The sequence below is a fragment of the Motacilla alba genome, chromosome 3 (assembly GCF_015832195.1).
Source record: "Motacilla alba alba isolate MOTALB_02 chromosome 3, Motacilla_alba_V1.0_pri, whole genome shotgun sequence".
Lineage (NCBI taxonomy): Eukaryota > Metazoa > Chordata > Aves > Passeriformes > Motacillidae > Motacilla > Motacilla alba.
In genome coordinates this window covers 87520912-87538204 of record NC_052018.1, presented here as the reverse complement: position 1 = coordinate 87538204, position 17293 = coordinate 87520912, and the positions used below count along the sequence as shown (strand labels likewise).

The 17293-nt window shown below is 38.3% G+C and overlaps 1 long non-coding RNA gene across 1 annotated transcript in view; it reads right to left on the bottom strand.

The window, feature by feature from the left end:
• Window positions 1-2269: 2269 nt before the first annotated feature.
• LOC119699889 overlaps window positions 2270-17293 on the bottom strand; it is a 30665-nt gene continuing 15641 nt past the window's right edge. Inside the window, exons 2-3 of the long non-coding RNA XR_005256580.1 lie at window positions 14472-14608; window positions 2270-2456 (exon numbers count right to left, since the gene is read on the bottom strand). This is a non-coding gene — a long non-coding RNA (uncharacterized LOC119699889). The remainder of the gene's footprint in view (window positions 2457-14471; window positions 14609-17293) is intronic.

Sequence of the window (17293 nt, the reverse complement as noted above, 5' to 3'; positions counted from 1 at the left end):
TCAAATTTAATGGTTGTGTGTATCAAATAAAGGGCCCATAGCAAAACAGACTCCAAGGATATGCATATTTTATGCTTAGATCTAAAATTAATAACTGCTGTTACTGCAAATAAGTAAAAGAAGTAATATGTCATCGCTGGACTTTTGTTTAGACTAATTTATGTGATATCTGCTCTGCATCAAGCAATACAAACATTCTTCTCTCCGGCTCCAATATTAGTACATACATTTGGGATGAAAATAGTATGACAGGAAAAGCAACCTGCTATGCTTTTGATTTTGACTAAAATAAGTTTTTCAGGAAAAAATGAATTTATTTAAGGTAATATAGAAACACTGTTCTTTACCTCAAAACTTCCAAGGCTCTCCTCTGAAGCCATGGGGATTTGAGAATAGTCTGGGTTAATCCATAGGTAGGATTCAGTGAGGTGCAGAAACTGCTCTCAGTCAAACGTTACATGTTGTCCGCCCATCCACCTCTCCATCCATCCAAGCTGAAAGTCACAATGCAGGACTAGAGAGCTGGTCAAAACCAACTAGACAACTTGAAAGCAAAGTACTGGGTCTTTCCTCTGCTTTCAGAGACTCATAAAATAAAGTGTTGTCAATTCAACCATTGCTAATTTTACTGAAATCAAGTGAGAGGTGAGGTAGCAACCCATACCCAAGGGAAAGGATATTTGCCACTGCAGCAGTCTTGTCAACAAGTGGGAAATGCACAAAGGAAAGCCTTGTATGTCATGGAGGTCTCTCCCTGTGGCTTCACAGAGCCTTAGTGTGCATCATTTCCTCAGAAAGCCCTTCAGAAACACTTCAGATACCTGTATATGATAAATATTCAGCAGAGTCCTTGGCAGAAGACTAAAGTTTCAGTTAACAGAAATGACTGCTGTGTGCTGCAACTAGCAGGCTAGTCCATGGAGGGAGAAGCAGGTTTTGATTTAGTCCTAAACAATACGTGGGGCCTCCTTCAAGATGAAGGATCACTCTTTCTGACCATAAAGCACTTGAAATCAACATTCCAATAGCAGTGAACAGCCAAAATTGTATTTTCAGAAGGGGGAAATACATAAAAGTGAGAAATCCTGTTAAAATGGAATTTAAAAGAAGAAACAACAAAAAATGTGTAGATCCTGTATTTATACACACTATTATAGTTTCAGAATAATTGTATATTACATATCTAAAAAAACCCTCAGAAACCAATCCTTAAAGGACCACACAAAAAGGCAGCATGAGTGTATAATATAGCAAGGGCAGCTAATTGGGGTAAGAAAAAATCCTTCAAACAGTGGAGCTGATGGGAAGTCATGAAGAAAATAGCAAGGAACATAAGGCATAATAAGTCAAATGTCAATTCGTAAAAAAGCTGGCCAGAAAGATTGTAAGGAATAGCACACAAAAGAAACAAAAAAGGGCAATAGATTTTTTTTCCAACACATAAAAAGAAATTCTGTCAGAGACATTGTAGGGTTGAGAGATGATTGTGCTGTAATAATAGTGCTTAAGAATGACAAAGTAATATGCATGGGGCAAGGAACCCTGATTGCACACACTCAGTTATGAGCTCTAGATAAGCTATTATCACTGAAAAAGAGATCTGGTAGGTTTTGTTCTTGTGGGTAGCTCGGTGAAAATGTCAGATCAGTGCTTAGCAGCTACAGAGTACCAAGAAGAAAAAATTGAGAAAGGAATAGAAAAAATGTAGAAAGTGCTGAATAAAATTTGCAGAAAAAAGCCTAAATTTTCTCGATATTATGTATTTCTGGGGAACGATGGGCTTTCTGTGAGCATTTCATTCAAGGTTCTTCTTTCCATCCCTGAAAAACAATAACTCTGGGATGATCTCAGTGATGTAAGCTTGTTTTTGCTACTTTAAAAATAGCTTTTACAGTTTGTGCAATGAAGTGTATGAAATAATGCTCTTACTAGAAAAAGACAATCACTTACAACCTTTTTCTCAGCTTGATACGACCATATGCTTAGGCATCTTGCTACTTCGGAAAAAGCATTTTCTCTTATTACGAGCCAAAATTACTCAACAATTGCTGGGTAGAGTCAGGTGCTTACAGCAAGTTTCACAAAAGCTACCCTCTTTAATAGGGAACAGCCTGGTGGAGAGCTGAAACTCCTACCAAGGATATCTCTGGTGTGAAGGCTCCCAGGCCTGGTGAAACTGCTCAACCCCAAACCTCCCTCCCTCTTCCTTCCCACTTATGGAAGTGTCCATAATGACTCTCATTATTTCCTGAATATGACTGGGTGAAGGGATAGACACAAGCCCCCATTTCCTTCCTAAAAGGATATTTAAGCATTTCCTTGAAGCACATGAGATCTAGATTACCTCTCTTGCCTAAAACGATGTTCACTCCCAGTAGACTGTCCTTGGTATGATCTGTAAGGTATTCATAGGTGGGATATTTGAATTTCTTCTGGAGAAGGCTTTGTCAATCTGTCTGAAATATTAAATAACAATGAATAAGAAAGAGAATATGATTCTATAGTCTTGTGCCTGAGTCACTTGTTGGGGAAGGTGAGGAAATCTGGATTGGAACTGCTGCTCTTGTTTATACTCTTACCACATTGAAAAATATCCTATCCAATAAGTGACAGGTATCTTTCCGCTGTCTCCATGTATCCGAGACCTTGAATCCGAAAATGTCTTCTTGCCTGGTATTTGAGAACCTCTCTTATTCAATGCACCTGAGGATGGATTTGAGTTCTTGGTCTGTTAGTAGTGAGAACAGCAACCTACAGTAAATAGTGATTAGTCTTAAGGGTCAGCCTGCTTAGTGCCAACATGATCTGGATCCTTCCGTGTTGGCCTTTCTGTGTTAGGGGAAGATTCATTTCAGAAATGCAGCCATCTGCAGATCCATATGTATTGAGGACTTACACACAACAGTGGCCAGAATGTCCTCAAGTTGTTTTGTGGGTTTATTACCTACCTAACTGCTGTCACCAGCTTCAGTGAAGATGATCCCTACGGGACTAGCAAATTTTTGCAGATCCAGCTTTTACCACACCTGTAAAGCCAGCCATTTTTCTGATTACTTTCTTCTGAGTTCATGCACCTTGAATACCTTAGTCCTCATTTGAATCTTCATCTTTTTGTTAGGTTTTGGACAGTATTGAAAGGAAGCTGCAGAAGAATTAACCCATTGGTGGGGAACTGATCTTTTGGAAGCCGGTCTAAGACTGGAAGGAATGCTTGTTACACCAGAAAATCCCACATACCTCTTTAACTTCTCTTCCAAGTGCAAAAGAAACTCCCCCAACCTCACTTCTCTACTAAACACATAATAAAACATCAAAAAGGGGGTTTTACACAAATCTGTGCACAACTTCTTCTTAGAGAGAGAAAGAGAGTAGGAACCACACATGGTACATGGCCTTAAAGTGCTACTGGATAGCCATCTGATCCTGCTAATGAAGGGTGTGGTGCAAGAGCCAGAGCAAACCAGAAAATGAGGCTTTGGCTTTTACATTAACATTTTGTTTGCCTTTGAAGAAAAAACGAAAGCAAGTTAGAGAGTTCAGAGGAAGAGATCTATTTTATGGTCTCTGCGTTTGATTTCCTCTTGAAAGCAAGTTTGCTTCCTTTCCAATAACTGACCTTCAGGACAACTTTTTTGTTGCATTAATCTTCCTCATTTTTCTTGTCCATAGATAGGCCAACAATATTACAGCCTCTGGAACCCTGAAATCTTTGGCACAAGGAGGAAGTTATTGTATAAATCTACTCTAATAGGTCAGAATCTCAGCTGGTGTGAATTGCTTTAACTCCACCAGAGTGTTGCTGATTTTCACTAGTAAATAATATGGGTCTGTTGCTCTAACTGCCAGAATTCATACTTCCTTCAGTAGAAATACCAGGTCCCATTAAAATCCTTCAGTTGGTTTCTGCTGGACAAGCAGAAGCCCTGTTACTCTGTTCCAATATCTAATTGCCACCTGGAACCAGTAGCAACCACACCAGAATGTTAAACTGCAGCACTGAGAAGCCTGCCTCTCTTTGGGCTTGATTCACTGCTGCAGCTCTAGGTCTGTGTAACTTCAAAGAGTTGAGTGGAGTCCTCCATGCTGAATTCAGTGCCCTGTACTTGTCTAATCACTTTCTTTACAAATATATTTTTTTCTCCTTTTCCTAAGGACTTATTTTGCATGTTTTGAGGGGAGAATGGGCTCTAAAGGAAAATTGAAGATTCTGTCTCTTTTGTGAGATTAACGTTTCCATCCTCCGTTTGCAAGCCCCATATAAAAGCTGCATCATATTTTTTCTACGCCTCTTGTTTGTTTCTTTTTTGCTGAAGTCATCCTCACTCTGGGATTTTTTAATTCTTCCTATGAGCTATCATTTATGAATTCACTTTCAATTCTTCCCCTTTAACTTCTAACTGATCCCACATATTGTTTTGTGATAAAACACAAGCACATTAGCAGAAAGAAGCATTAGGATGATTAAGCTTTGTATATGGGATAGGGCAGGCCAAAATATTTGCACCAGTGATTATATTTTCAGTTAAATCAAAAGCTATTGTCCGTATGCACATGTGAAGAGGATATTTAGACTTTAAAGATTTCAAATGTGGAATTCACTCTAGGTAAACTATTTGAGTTTGGGTTGGTGGTTTTTTTGGGTTTTTTGGGGTTGTTTATTTTTGTTTTAAAGAAAAAATGACATGTTATCCTCTTCAAAAAGGAAATGACATAATGTGAGTAACATGGGTCCTGATATAAACGTTCTCTAAATCTGCCCACTGGTGCTTGCCCCATGAACTATCACTTCTGAGTATGGAGTGTTCACCTCCCAAACACATGGGAGCCACAGTATGCCACAGCCACAGCTGTGCAAGGTCTGCACAAAAGCTTGGCACGTCCCATAAGAAAGTCTGGTTATTGCCCCAGGCAGTAAACAAGATCCTAAATCCTCTTAAATCTGTAAGACAGGACTTCTCAGGACTTGTGCATAAAAGTAAGTTCAACAAATGGATATTAGTGTGAAATATTTGTACTATCAGACCCCCAGCTTCCATGTGGTGCTGAGTGTTTTTAGATGTTGCAGATGAAAATAGGAAAGGAAGACTCTGGAACCAATAAAAGCAAGGCACAGTTCCACCAAAGATGTCCTCAAAAAGCAGAGAAGAGGCAATGATTTAAGGATTCTGTGGATGAGATTTCAGCAACCTCCGAAAAATCTGGAAAAAGTGAGAAGAAATGTTTCCCTCATTGAAAAGGGGAACTAATTTTTGAATGAACTACAGTAGTTTTCTAAGAAAAAAAATAGCATATGTTCAGGGCTATTTCTGTGATGTCTGGAGTAACATAAATACAATAAGGTTATGGATGCTAACAGCTCTATGTTCTTCTTATTAGCCAGTCCAGTAGTACATTTCATTAGGTATTATTCATCCACAATTTGCTTCCTGCTCAGTCATGTCAGTATTTGATCCTTAGGACTCCTCAGATATGTTGTGTATCCTTTTCAGTCATTCACATGGAAGATAACACCTTTGCTGTGATACAGAATGAGGATGAAGCTGGAGACTGATGACATTGTGCTGCAGTGGGCATGGTATTATTATTATTTATTTAAAGTTGTATCTGCAGTCCTGCAACTAATTTCCGCTCCTGCATGCTAAATAGATTTATTTTCAGAAGTTAGTGTGACACCAAGAGGTAAACAATAAAATGGAACCAGTATTAGGGAAGGTTCCTACCCTTGGTTTCCATGCTTGCTGTACAGTGATTCCAGCTAAGTGCCCTACTTAGAAATTGAGTTGTAACAGTCTGTGAGATCTGATTTAACTTCAGTTGCACATAGTTTTTTTCTTCCACTGTTATTATATGAATTTTAAATAAATATTTTACTTCTTTATGTGTTTACTTTGTAGCAATAATACGAGTACAGTATAATCTTGTCTGCACTAGGACTGAGAATGACATGGAACATATTCAGAGTAGTATAAAAGAAATACCCTTTCTACATGGGTGTTATATTCAAGTTTTTTTTGCGCATATTCCCTATAATTATAGTTTAAGTGGGCTATTTTCCATACCCACATAGGCAGTATTTTCCACATAAAGGTTCACATTGACTTTGGACCCACCCACAAGCTATTTGCTTGCATCTATACATATAATGATCAAGCTCATAGCTACTTCAGCCTAACCTAAATATTTTAACTTGTGCTTCTTTTGCCAGCCATTTTCTCCTGAACAAGTTGTTTCCAGTTTACACAATTGCTTTTATGAAGTTTCCGGTCCAATGTGTTTGCTCTTTCACGTGGGTATTGACTGCAGCCTACAATTCAAACACAGATTTTGAACAGTCAAAACATTATTAAAGTTTTCACAAAAAAGTTTTATTTTAGCTGTTTTCCAATGTTTAGGCTGTTTGCAGAAGCTGGATTTCACTTGAAATTCAATGTTTTAATCTCCCAACAGTTCAGCAGAACTAAGTAATGCAAATTTTAATTTATTTTACATTGTTAATCTATTGGACATCAATTGATTCTTATTGCCAGACATTTTGAATCCGCAAATATGAGAACAGGCAAAATAGTGAACAGCAGCACAAGCCATAAACCCATTCCCCACTCAGTTTTGGACCTTTCCCACTAAACTCTTTCTCAAGCTATTCCTAATGGCACTATTGTAAACATGCTCTTCTCCCTGGATTTTCAGATGGAAAATATGATGACACTGTAAACTGGAAAGTAGCATGGAGTAAGTGAGGACATCTTTGCAACAGGCAGATTCCCAAAGAAATAACATCTGCATGTATATCCCTCGATCTCAGGGAAATGTCCCCTCAGGCTTGAGAGAATTTCCAGTTCAGAGCAACCCCCAATGTTATCCCTCTCTTCAAAGTAGACCATCAGTGTAAAATGAGCATTTTCTCAAAAGAACACCTCCTAAGCACAGGAAATTTTTGTAGGTAGGGATATTCCCAAACAACATGAAAATCCTCAAAGGGAAAACACCATGGGATGTGAACTCTAGAGAAAGAGAAGGTAATGTACACATACATGCATAAAAAGTGAAATCTTTCAGAGAAAACATTCTGTCCAAAGTAATATGTGAAGGGTTTTGTTTTGAAGAAGCCACCCCCTGCTGTGGCAGTAAGTATGCATGTATGATTACTAAGATGCCTAATTAAATTATCCTTATCTGAATGCCAGCTGAACTCAACAAAGCAGATAATAAGTTCCAGAAACAGATACCATGTGGGGGGCAAATTATTTTACTTCGAAAAACTGGAGCTTGAAATTAGAGACGTGTAAATAATAGAGAACATGGTTTCCCTCCACCCCCACTGTCTGCACCTGAACTGCTATTTCCATCAGACAGATCATGGAGCCAAAAGGGGGTTACTCTCCCAGCTCTGCGTCTGTGAAGAGATTTTAGCCTGCCTTCTAACTCCACTTTTAAAAGTGGGTTTCCTGCAGATTTGCACACGGACAAGTAGGAGTGATAGTGATATTCTTGCACAAATTAAACATCAGCTATAAAGAATCGGAGTATTATGAACTCTTGATTATTTTTCAGAGTTTTATCTTGGCTGCAGATTTACTGCATCATGTGAGGAGAGGCTCCATAGATGGTTTTGCATGGAACTAACTCTTCTGAGGGAAAACATCCGTTGGGGCACTGCCCAGCACATCTGGAGTCTCAAGACAACTTTGTACAGGAACAATCAAGTGTTCCACACAATACTCCTGGATCTGAGTCCTGGAGAACACTGTGCTTTCTACATTTCCAAATACATTCAATATGTGCCTGTGTTAACTTAACCCATCACTGGCCCTGCTGGATCAAAGCTAGATCCTAAAAATCCATTGGCTCAGACATTTCCAAGCATTTAATGGACTTCTTGAAGTGCTAACATAGGTTTGATTCAGCACCTGAGAGAACTAGGGCCCCTTGAACCTGAAGACCCAAGAAGTACACTGCAGAAACCAGATTATCTTTAGCATCAACAGAAGCCAAATATAATCAACAGTGAGACAGGGTTAATTAGCCTTTCTAGATCTTGTGACTCATCTCTTAGACTTAGGTTTCAATCACTTTCCCCAAAAAGTTTCACGTGACTAATTATTGACACACTCTACAGCACAGGCTTTTTGGGCCAGTGTCCAATCAGTGCCCAGCTTTGGCATAGGGGAGTGCTTTGCTGAGAAGTGTTTTTTGGAGCCAAGGCCCCTCTGGGAAAATATGGCTTACAGGGCAGAAGAGGACACTTCACTGGTTTGACTTAAAGACAGTTCAGGCCTCCTGCAAGGATTGCAAGCAAACAGCTGAAGAGGTTGGTAATTTTGGCACATCTTGGACTTATTAATGTATCTGTGGAGTCAGTAAAACAATGCAAAGCGATGTATTTTTCAGTGCACTGGATAGGTAAGATCAAAACAAACTAGAAACAATATGCCACATAAGGTGTGATCATCAAAACACTCTTATGGTACCTATAGAAACAACCTTCTACTGATTCTGCATGAAATGCACTGATCCAGGGAGCTTTCTGTCCCTTGGTTAATGTCAGAACATAAAAAAGGGGATCAGATATCAGCCATTTATTAATATGAAATGCTGAAACTTGAGCTGAGCTTTAGGAGGACCTTTCCTGGGGGCAAGGACAGCTCACAAAAGCATTTTCCCTAAGGGAGGGTTCAGACAGCGCAGATTTGCAGTTGCTTGTTCCAGACAATGGACTCTGGTGAAACAACCTCACTCTTCTATACTGCAGTTGGGCACTACTGAGCTCACACCAGTACCAGCTACATATCAGTAGCTGAACAATTCTGTGGAGAGCCAGCAGCAGCTTCTGTCCTTGCCTGACCTACCTGGCCAAAAGTTAGTCAGGGAAATGTCTTTTTGCTTCAAAGACATTATAGACAATTATAGCAATATCAGTAACAGTATAGCAATATCAGTATGTCCTTGGAGGAGCTAATAGATCTATTATATTACACATCATATGTGTATAATGTATGTAGTCTATATAGTTGCATGTGTATTATCATAAGGCACACATTATATTACGTATATTATCATATATAATATTTTTATGTTGATAGTCTATAAATTGTGATATAAATAAAAAAAAGTAGGAGCATTTAATTTATGTACAAAATTTTCTCTCTTTTCAATTTTCTGTTCTTTTTTTGGTAAAAAGTGTGTTACAATGGTAAATATAAGGAACAATACTAAAAGACTAACACTGTTGGAGTTTGAAAAGTGTTTTTTGTGTTGATAGTATAAACCAGTATACATCAGGAAACTAATTTTCTAGGAAACAATTTTTTTCTGTGAAGGTTAATATTATAAATCAAATAAAATTTCCTTTTGCCTTGGAATTCTAGTGATGCTGTGAATGATTTTAAAGAAAAGATTTGGCTGCAAGAAATGTCTATGGTGAAGGTAAAATTCCTAAGGAACAAAGGTTTTTCCTCATGCTGGAGGCACAACCGCAGTGCAAAGTCTTGGTCAAGAATGGTTCATCATTCCTTACAGATTTCCTTTGTAATATTGCCAGAGCCAGCTTCAAAGATTTCATAGAAATTATGGTCAGAAGGGACTTTCAGATCATTCAGTCAAACTTCCTGGTACACCACTAGTCAGGAAGCACTAACTAAATTCCTTATAACCACCTAAGGAACTTGGATGCAACAAGTATTTCAGAAGTCCAGAAGACTGGAAATATTCAATATTAGAACAATTTAAATACTAGACCAACTACAGACAAATGCTTTTAGGCCTAAGGTATTTTAGATGAAATATCATTAGTGAAGGAATGGAATTGTGGTTCAATAAAAGATTAAGAACAAAAATAAGACTACCATAATATGTTACGCTCCCATGGAAATTTGGCCTGATCAGACAAAGTTATTTCTTTTTCCTCTCTTCATAAAATTACTTCTACTTAAAAAAGAAAACTGCATTGCTTTATTATACTTTGGCTTCTCCAAGATATTAGAGTCACATGATATTAGAACAGAAAAGCACGGTTATGTTGGCTAAAACAAGATTGCAAATATGTCTGAAGTGTAGCTGATAATGAGGAAATATCAAGGTTCCCATTGAGATTCCAGCAGGACCAGCTTTGGTACAATATTATTTTGTATTTACATGAGAAATCTGAGTAGTGTTGTAGAGTCCTCGCTGAAAAAAAATATGTCAGGATTTAGAGATCTCTGAGGCAAAAAATACTGAAAAAGAGAAACTACTTTTGCATGGTGATGTGGATAATTTGATTAAATGGTCATGATCTGACCATTTAATGGGTGCATTTTCATACATCTAAATGCCAGGTATTAAATGGGAGACTGAGAAACACCGTCTCTTCTTAGAGGATGATAGGTTTTATCCTACAAAACAACTCAAAGGAGGCTTCTGTCATTGTGTGTAATTGCCTCAACAGGCAGCCTCAGGGCAAGCTGTGGCAAAAAACCTAGTGCAAACCTTGAGTTTGCAAGAAAAGTATCAGGGAGAAATAGGAAAGCCTTCTGCATCCTGTGGGCAGGCTCCTGGTGAGGTGTTAATCACTAGATCCACTGCCAGGTGAGAGAGAGGCTTTAAATCTGAGTGGTCCTAAATCCAGCTGACTTGGCTGCACATTCGTGTTGGCTGGAGGAAGGATGCTGTAGCTTGCTTCAGAGCATCTTCCCAAAAACAGCTGATCCCAAGCTCAGGCTGTAGAGCAGGTTTGCCCCCAGGGTTGGTCTAACAAACCATGGCAGCCACAGGTGGGGTGTGACACACCTACCTGCACTGCTCGGGAGCACTGTGCACCTCAACGCATCCACCCATGCAGGCTGAGAAGGGCCTTTGCTATTTGATCATTTTCATTCACCCTGCAGTGAACAGTAGCAATAAATTACAAATGTGGAATGGATTTTGCTGTTCGTTTTGCTGACAGGGATTTTTTTAGTTACATTAAATTCCAATTATTTTCCAAAAAAGGAACTTGTGTCTGACTTTGTATTTATTTTCAGCACAAGAACTAGTTGTGCATTAATTTATTGTGGGTTTTAAATTTTTTTTTTTACTTATTAGGAATAAAAACTACTATACCTGCTAGGAATTAAAAGTAATATCATAACAAATGGGCATCTGCTGGAAGAAAAGAACTGTAAATCATTAGGGACATGTGCAATCCAGGCCTCTTTCCTCTCAAGGCTTCATTGGAGCAACATGTAGAAAGGAACAGCCAGTATTTTAGAAGCAACAGGAAAAAAAATCTGTACATAATTTGATTTTTTTTCTATAACAGCATCTTTATTTGCATTTGACCAGCTTATTAATCAAAAAACTGGCAATATATAGCTATAAAACTGGCTTTTCAAAGATTTATCACTTTGTCATGCACACAAAGAGATGCACATTTTACGTGTTGGAAAAATGCCCTCAGCAGCAAATAACGTTTATACAAACTCTGAAAAGCCAGAATTCCATATCTTGTGCTAATGATGCTTAGTATCTAACAGAAAGTCTGAGAAGGAACTTTAACATGTATTAATAATACTATGCATTTTAGGTAGATATTGAGCACCCAGCTCCGGTGTGATGAATGTACACATAAACTTCAAAATTAGTCTTAAAAGCATATAAACCACTTCAGTTGTTAAGATTTTCTAGAACCAGCGTGTGTGGGTAATATCACTAAAAGCAGGTATGTTGGATAAAAATGAATGATGTCCCTTTTCCAATATAAACCCAGGAGTTCATCTTCCAGTGGTGTTTATAAATAGAAGAGAGTCAATTTGCTCAGGATCTGCAGGACATTTGGGTACTCCATTTAGATAATGACAACATTTTTAACACAGCTATCACTCATTAGGTCAAGAGGTTGTGATTAATCAAGAAGTGTTTTGGTTTCGTCTGATAGACATCTAGTCTCTTTAGTTTACAGTTGAATGAAGATGGCTTCAACAGTTTACAGAATAAGCTGCAATGATACATTAGACTGAAATTGAGATGGAAGAGAGATGTGTGATCTATTTTAACCATTCCATTTGCATTACAATGTGCTGTGTGTGAATTCATCTAGACATTGCTAGAGTAAATTAAAATCTGCTGGGAATGTGTTGAATGCATTACACAACAGGAAGGCGCTGGCAGGTTACAGCTACAAGTCTGCTGAATGTTACTAGGTGATACTGTTGGTGTTTGGTTGAAAGGAGGAGAGTCTTTTAATAACAAATGGTTGGTTAATGGCTGATCAGGAGATGAGAAAACTTGAGACAGAATGAGTTTTGACAAAAAAAGTCTCATTATTAAGTCTGTTTCCATGGCATATTTGGAAAAACCTCCAGACTCAGGCAGTACAGGTCTTGCCACACAAACTGCAGGACATGGAGTCACACTTCTGGGTGATTAACAAAAGGGAAACAAACTTGCAAACACTTGGTTGCAGTATGAAATTTCTCAAGATACTATAAAACCTCAAGGTCATGGTCTAAGATATCTATCAGCATTTTCCTCTCACCAAGATCTGATCCAGGTTTCTGGAGTATTGTAAAGGTCTTTGCCCTAGCACCTCTCAAGGAACCAGGAGGAGTATGTCCCAGGGAAGCAGACTGCTCTCAGTAGGAAATGAGAAGTATAATCAGCTGCCCACATCATCTGTGAATACACGCCTTGCACCCACAACCACAAATCACATCCGTAGTCTGCAGTCAGCACTTCTTAAAACCTTCGCACTTAAAAACTTGCACTTTTAAAACCTTTGCAACACCTTTGTAAAAAACATATTGCCACAGCCCACATTGCATGGAGGGGTTTTTTGTTGATCTTTGAATAATCAAGTAAATCAAGTGCTAATTCAGTGTAAAGTTCATAAAAATAATATATAGCTTGACAGTTTATTGATTTTTCATAATATACTCATGTTGCTCATTAGAAAAAAAAGTGGGTGAAATCTCTGAAACCATTTTTCTTTTTTAACATATGCTCTTTGGAGGATGCAGCCTGAAGAAGTACTGTCACCTTTGTATTCCCTTTCTCCTGATCACACATATACATACAATCACACACGTATGCATGCATGCTTATGAACTTCTTTTCAGATAATGTTGACAGGTTGAAGGCAAAGTAGCACCAGGTGAGCAAATAGAAATCATGCACAACTTTTTTTAAAGACAAATCCCATAAATTTCTCTCTTCCTCTTTCTCTCCAGATTATCTAATAATCCTGTGCTAAGCACTGCACACATGCTTTCTTTAATACTAAAACCAAGGAAAAATATGAATTCTTGCAAAATACACATGCTGGAATCTGTGTGACCTCCAATACCATTATTGATTAGAGACATCTGAAAAATTACAGCTATGACATGTTGTTGTAATTAGCATTACAAATTTCCCTGGTTTAAATTAGAGAACAGAGAAAGTCCAGAAGCTGCATATGAACTGCTTTATGATTCTAGAATGACTTTAGAGCTATTTCCACACTTGTCAAAGTCTAGCATTGATTAAGAAAATCTAGTAGGCTCTCCAGACTGAAACACCTTCCTCAGGCAGGGAATTCCTCTATGTGATGTTCTTGCTGGCTCTCTCCCAGGGGACACACTTGTCCTGCTTTTGGCATGACTCAACTTCTTGTTGAGTCGACCTTTGCCCCCTTAAATGAAAGGGTTTCATGCCCTGGAAACTGGCTCTCTTAGCAACTTCCACTCAACTAGAACCTTATTCTTCCAGAGCAACACTGAAGAAACACAGTAAAATACCTGCTTGAATTATTGAAAAAATAATATACTTGGGGAAAAGGAAATGCCAGGCAGACCTAAAGCTCCTAAGCAGGCTACATCAAAGGGTGCATTACACATAGCTGGATGATTAATGTCCATGTATCTAATTAATGTTGTCATCATTTAGCATGCTATTAAAAATATTTTAGAGAGAACAACACTTTCAGATAAAACCACAAATTCTAATCATTAGGCAGCTGCCTCTCCTGATCCTATTATTAAAACACATATCTTAAGTGATCTCTGAAAACTCAGTACTTTCAGAATATACCAGGAAAGCAAGACATTATTTTCCTCCTGATTTTCAAAAGAAACCTATGGAGAAAGAAAAAACAGTCTATCAAGAGCTGCAATGTTTCCTGAACTAAAGTAAAGGGAAAAAAAAAAACAAATAAGTGAAACGCTTTAAACAATTAAAGGGAAGGATTTGCACAGGAAAGAACTTCAGTATGAAAAATGAATATAAGGAAAACAGGCTAAGAGGACAAAAACAACTGAGGCAGCCTATTCAGTCTCGACTTAGTTTTTATAATATTTGATTAAGTCTGGTTATTAATCCTGTAACACTACCCCTAATGATCTCATCATCTACTGTCTTATACTGACACCAAGATTTTAGAAAAGGGGTCAGTTCCCTGCTGAAGTTAAAACAATGACTGCAAAATACTGAGGAACAAATACAAGTTCAAAGGCAAACACAGAAAATTTGAAAGTCCTTACATTTCCACGTTGACCGTAGAGACAGGCTCTCTTCTTGCACAATTGCCCTGGCAAACAGGTGTTTGATGCGGCAAGTCACATTAAACAGCAGCCACCCATCAGGGCTCTGATGGGTGCAAACTCCTCTCAGCTTGTGGCTGGTAGGAAAGAAGAAAACAAATTCTTGTTTATTGTAAAATGTCTCAGAGTGTGGAAAAGGTTCAGAAGTCCTAGCAAAGCATTTGAGGAGATATCCTTAAAAATATGCAAGTGTCTTATCCCTCTGAGCGAATGAGAATCCAGCTTCAAACCCAACCCTTGGCCTCACTGCACAGCGTATTTGGCTTTTGCTCCTGATCTGGTCTGACCATGTGCTTCTCACAAAGTCCTTTACTTCAGAGACGGCTTTCTGGCATTATACTCTAAATAAAAATACCAGCTCCTCTTTGTAAAGGGGCTTGGAATTGAGGTCTGGTCCTTTAGTGGAGAAAAGGTTTTGAACTTGTGCCAGAAGGCAGGCTCCTCTCCAGAGGCCAATGCAAGACTGGAGCAGGGGGCACCATTCCCATGCCTTGCAATGGGGGTGTTGGAGCAAGCTGGATGTGGAGGCAGGGGGCATTCACAACTCCCCAGAGGTCTTCTTGAGTTGTGCTTCAAGGACAACAAGGTGTGTATTGCAGTGACTTAACATCATCAGTAGATAAAAATAAGACTATATATCATAAGGGAATATATTAAAATCCCTGTTTTTGTAGTTTGAGCCTTGGAAGTTGTGTCAGCAGCTCAAAATCCATGAGATTTTTAGTTTAAAACATTTCAGGGTTGTTTTTCTTGACATACTCTTTGTGTCTAGGATGATACCAGAAAGAAGAAAAAGTACATTACCTTACAAACACAGACTTGAAGTAAAACAACTCCAGAATCTCCAAAACTTTCTAAATGAGGTCCAAAAAGCCCTTTGCAAATATTAGGGAAATAACCTTTGTTATTTGTCAGCAAAAATATGGTGAAAATCTTATTCCTATTTTATGAAAGCAGAAAACAAATTAGAAAAAGGCTGTCCTTGACTAATGTTATGTTTCTGTCTGGCATTAGAGAGAAGTTACTTTTTCCTCCACCCTCTTTGGTGCACAATGATATGTCATATTCAGCCCAAACATCAGGCCCTCAAAAAAGAGCCCTCAAGACTGACAGAAGGACCCAAAGTGCCCATGACACAGTGGGACAAGGTTTGGTCCTGCCTGCACAGACTGAGCCAAAATGACCATTTACTCTTCAGATCTACATCTTGGGGGAAAGGCAAACAAAAAGAGCTACCAGTAACACAATTTCTTGCAGCAGCGTTCATTTATGTCTTTCAATCATTGCTGGGGAGTAAAGAGCTTGTGTTTGCACAGCCCTTGAGAGACATGGTGTCTGCAATCCTCTTATTTCTTTTTTCTCCTTTCTTATTTCTCTTTCTCCATTGTCCTTCAGCTGCTCTAATTTAGTGCAAAATGTTGTTTGAAGAGTTTTTGGGCATTGCTTTCCACAACAACCATTGCACAGCTGAGTTAGGACTTACTGCCTGCACAGCAGAAAAATAAACTGGGCTAAGGTTTCTTCAGTTCAGCAGTAATGGAGTGGGATTTCTTTTAATTTAGTTAAATACTGTTGCTTGACAGAATGAAATCTGATCTCTAAGGTAGAGATTAAAACTGGTGGACCTAGTGCAAACTATTTGGGGTTTTAAATTATTCTTCTGGTGAATTATCCTAATTAAATTTGTCAGACAATCATAGGATATACCACTTGTGTAGAAACTGATAATCACTGGCTATTCGTCTCCTGTCTAGTAGCTATTATATTCTCCAGATAAAAATCACATGAACTGGAAAAGCAGCATTCAAAATATTGAAGTTGATGCACAATCACCTAATTAACTTTTTCTTAAGCACTTGGAGAAACATGGAATAAGTGGAGAAATAGTGTGTTTCACAGAACTTTTGCCAAATGATGCTGTTGGTCACATCCAGTGTTGTACATGAACACATTTTGCTGGATGGAGAACCTGGCACAAGATATTGTTTGGAAAGGGAAGGGGAGGGAACACAAGGCGAGGCAAGGCAATGCGAAGAGCTTTCTAGCTTTTTTTCAGTTTGTGTTAACAGATAATTTGCCATCTACTGGACAGAATATTACTTCACCATTCTAATAACTTGGCTGCACATAAAAAATCTTTTCATGCTGCAGCTTGGCTCTGAACCATTAACTTTTTTCTTAATAACAGCAATAAAATGAAAGTCAGTCCACAATTAATTCCCTTCACCAGACTTCAGTGACCTAAAATATGTAGCCTCCTTTGGAATTCTGTCAAACTCAGTGGTTTCTGATGGATATTATTCATGCTTCCATGTATGCAAACAGCCACTCATCAAGTTTTTGATAGATACTATTAGGAATTTATATTGTACATGTCTAAGCTTACATTTCAGACCTCTGTGGTCATATTGAAGAAAAAGATTTTTGACTTTATAAACCATCATTTGCAATTTCATACACCAGCTTTAGTTAGCAAATAGCTTTCTCAGTTGAATTTCATTTTTTTTCTGCATAATAGCCAAATGTCTGTTACTGATAGAGATACCAGAAAGCAAGTAAGACCAGATTAAAAATACTGAATGGCTTCATTCCAGTTAAGTTTCTTGATGGAATGATTTTGAAAAACAGACATTTTAAAACTTCAAGTAACACAAAAAATCTACATATATTTGCAAACTGCCTTTTTTTTTTTTTTTTTCCCCATGCAGGATGCCAAGAACCATGGACTGGCCCTCATGACAGTACTCTATTGCTCCTCCTGA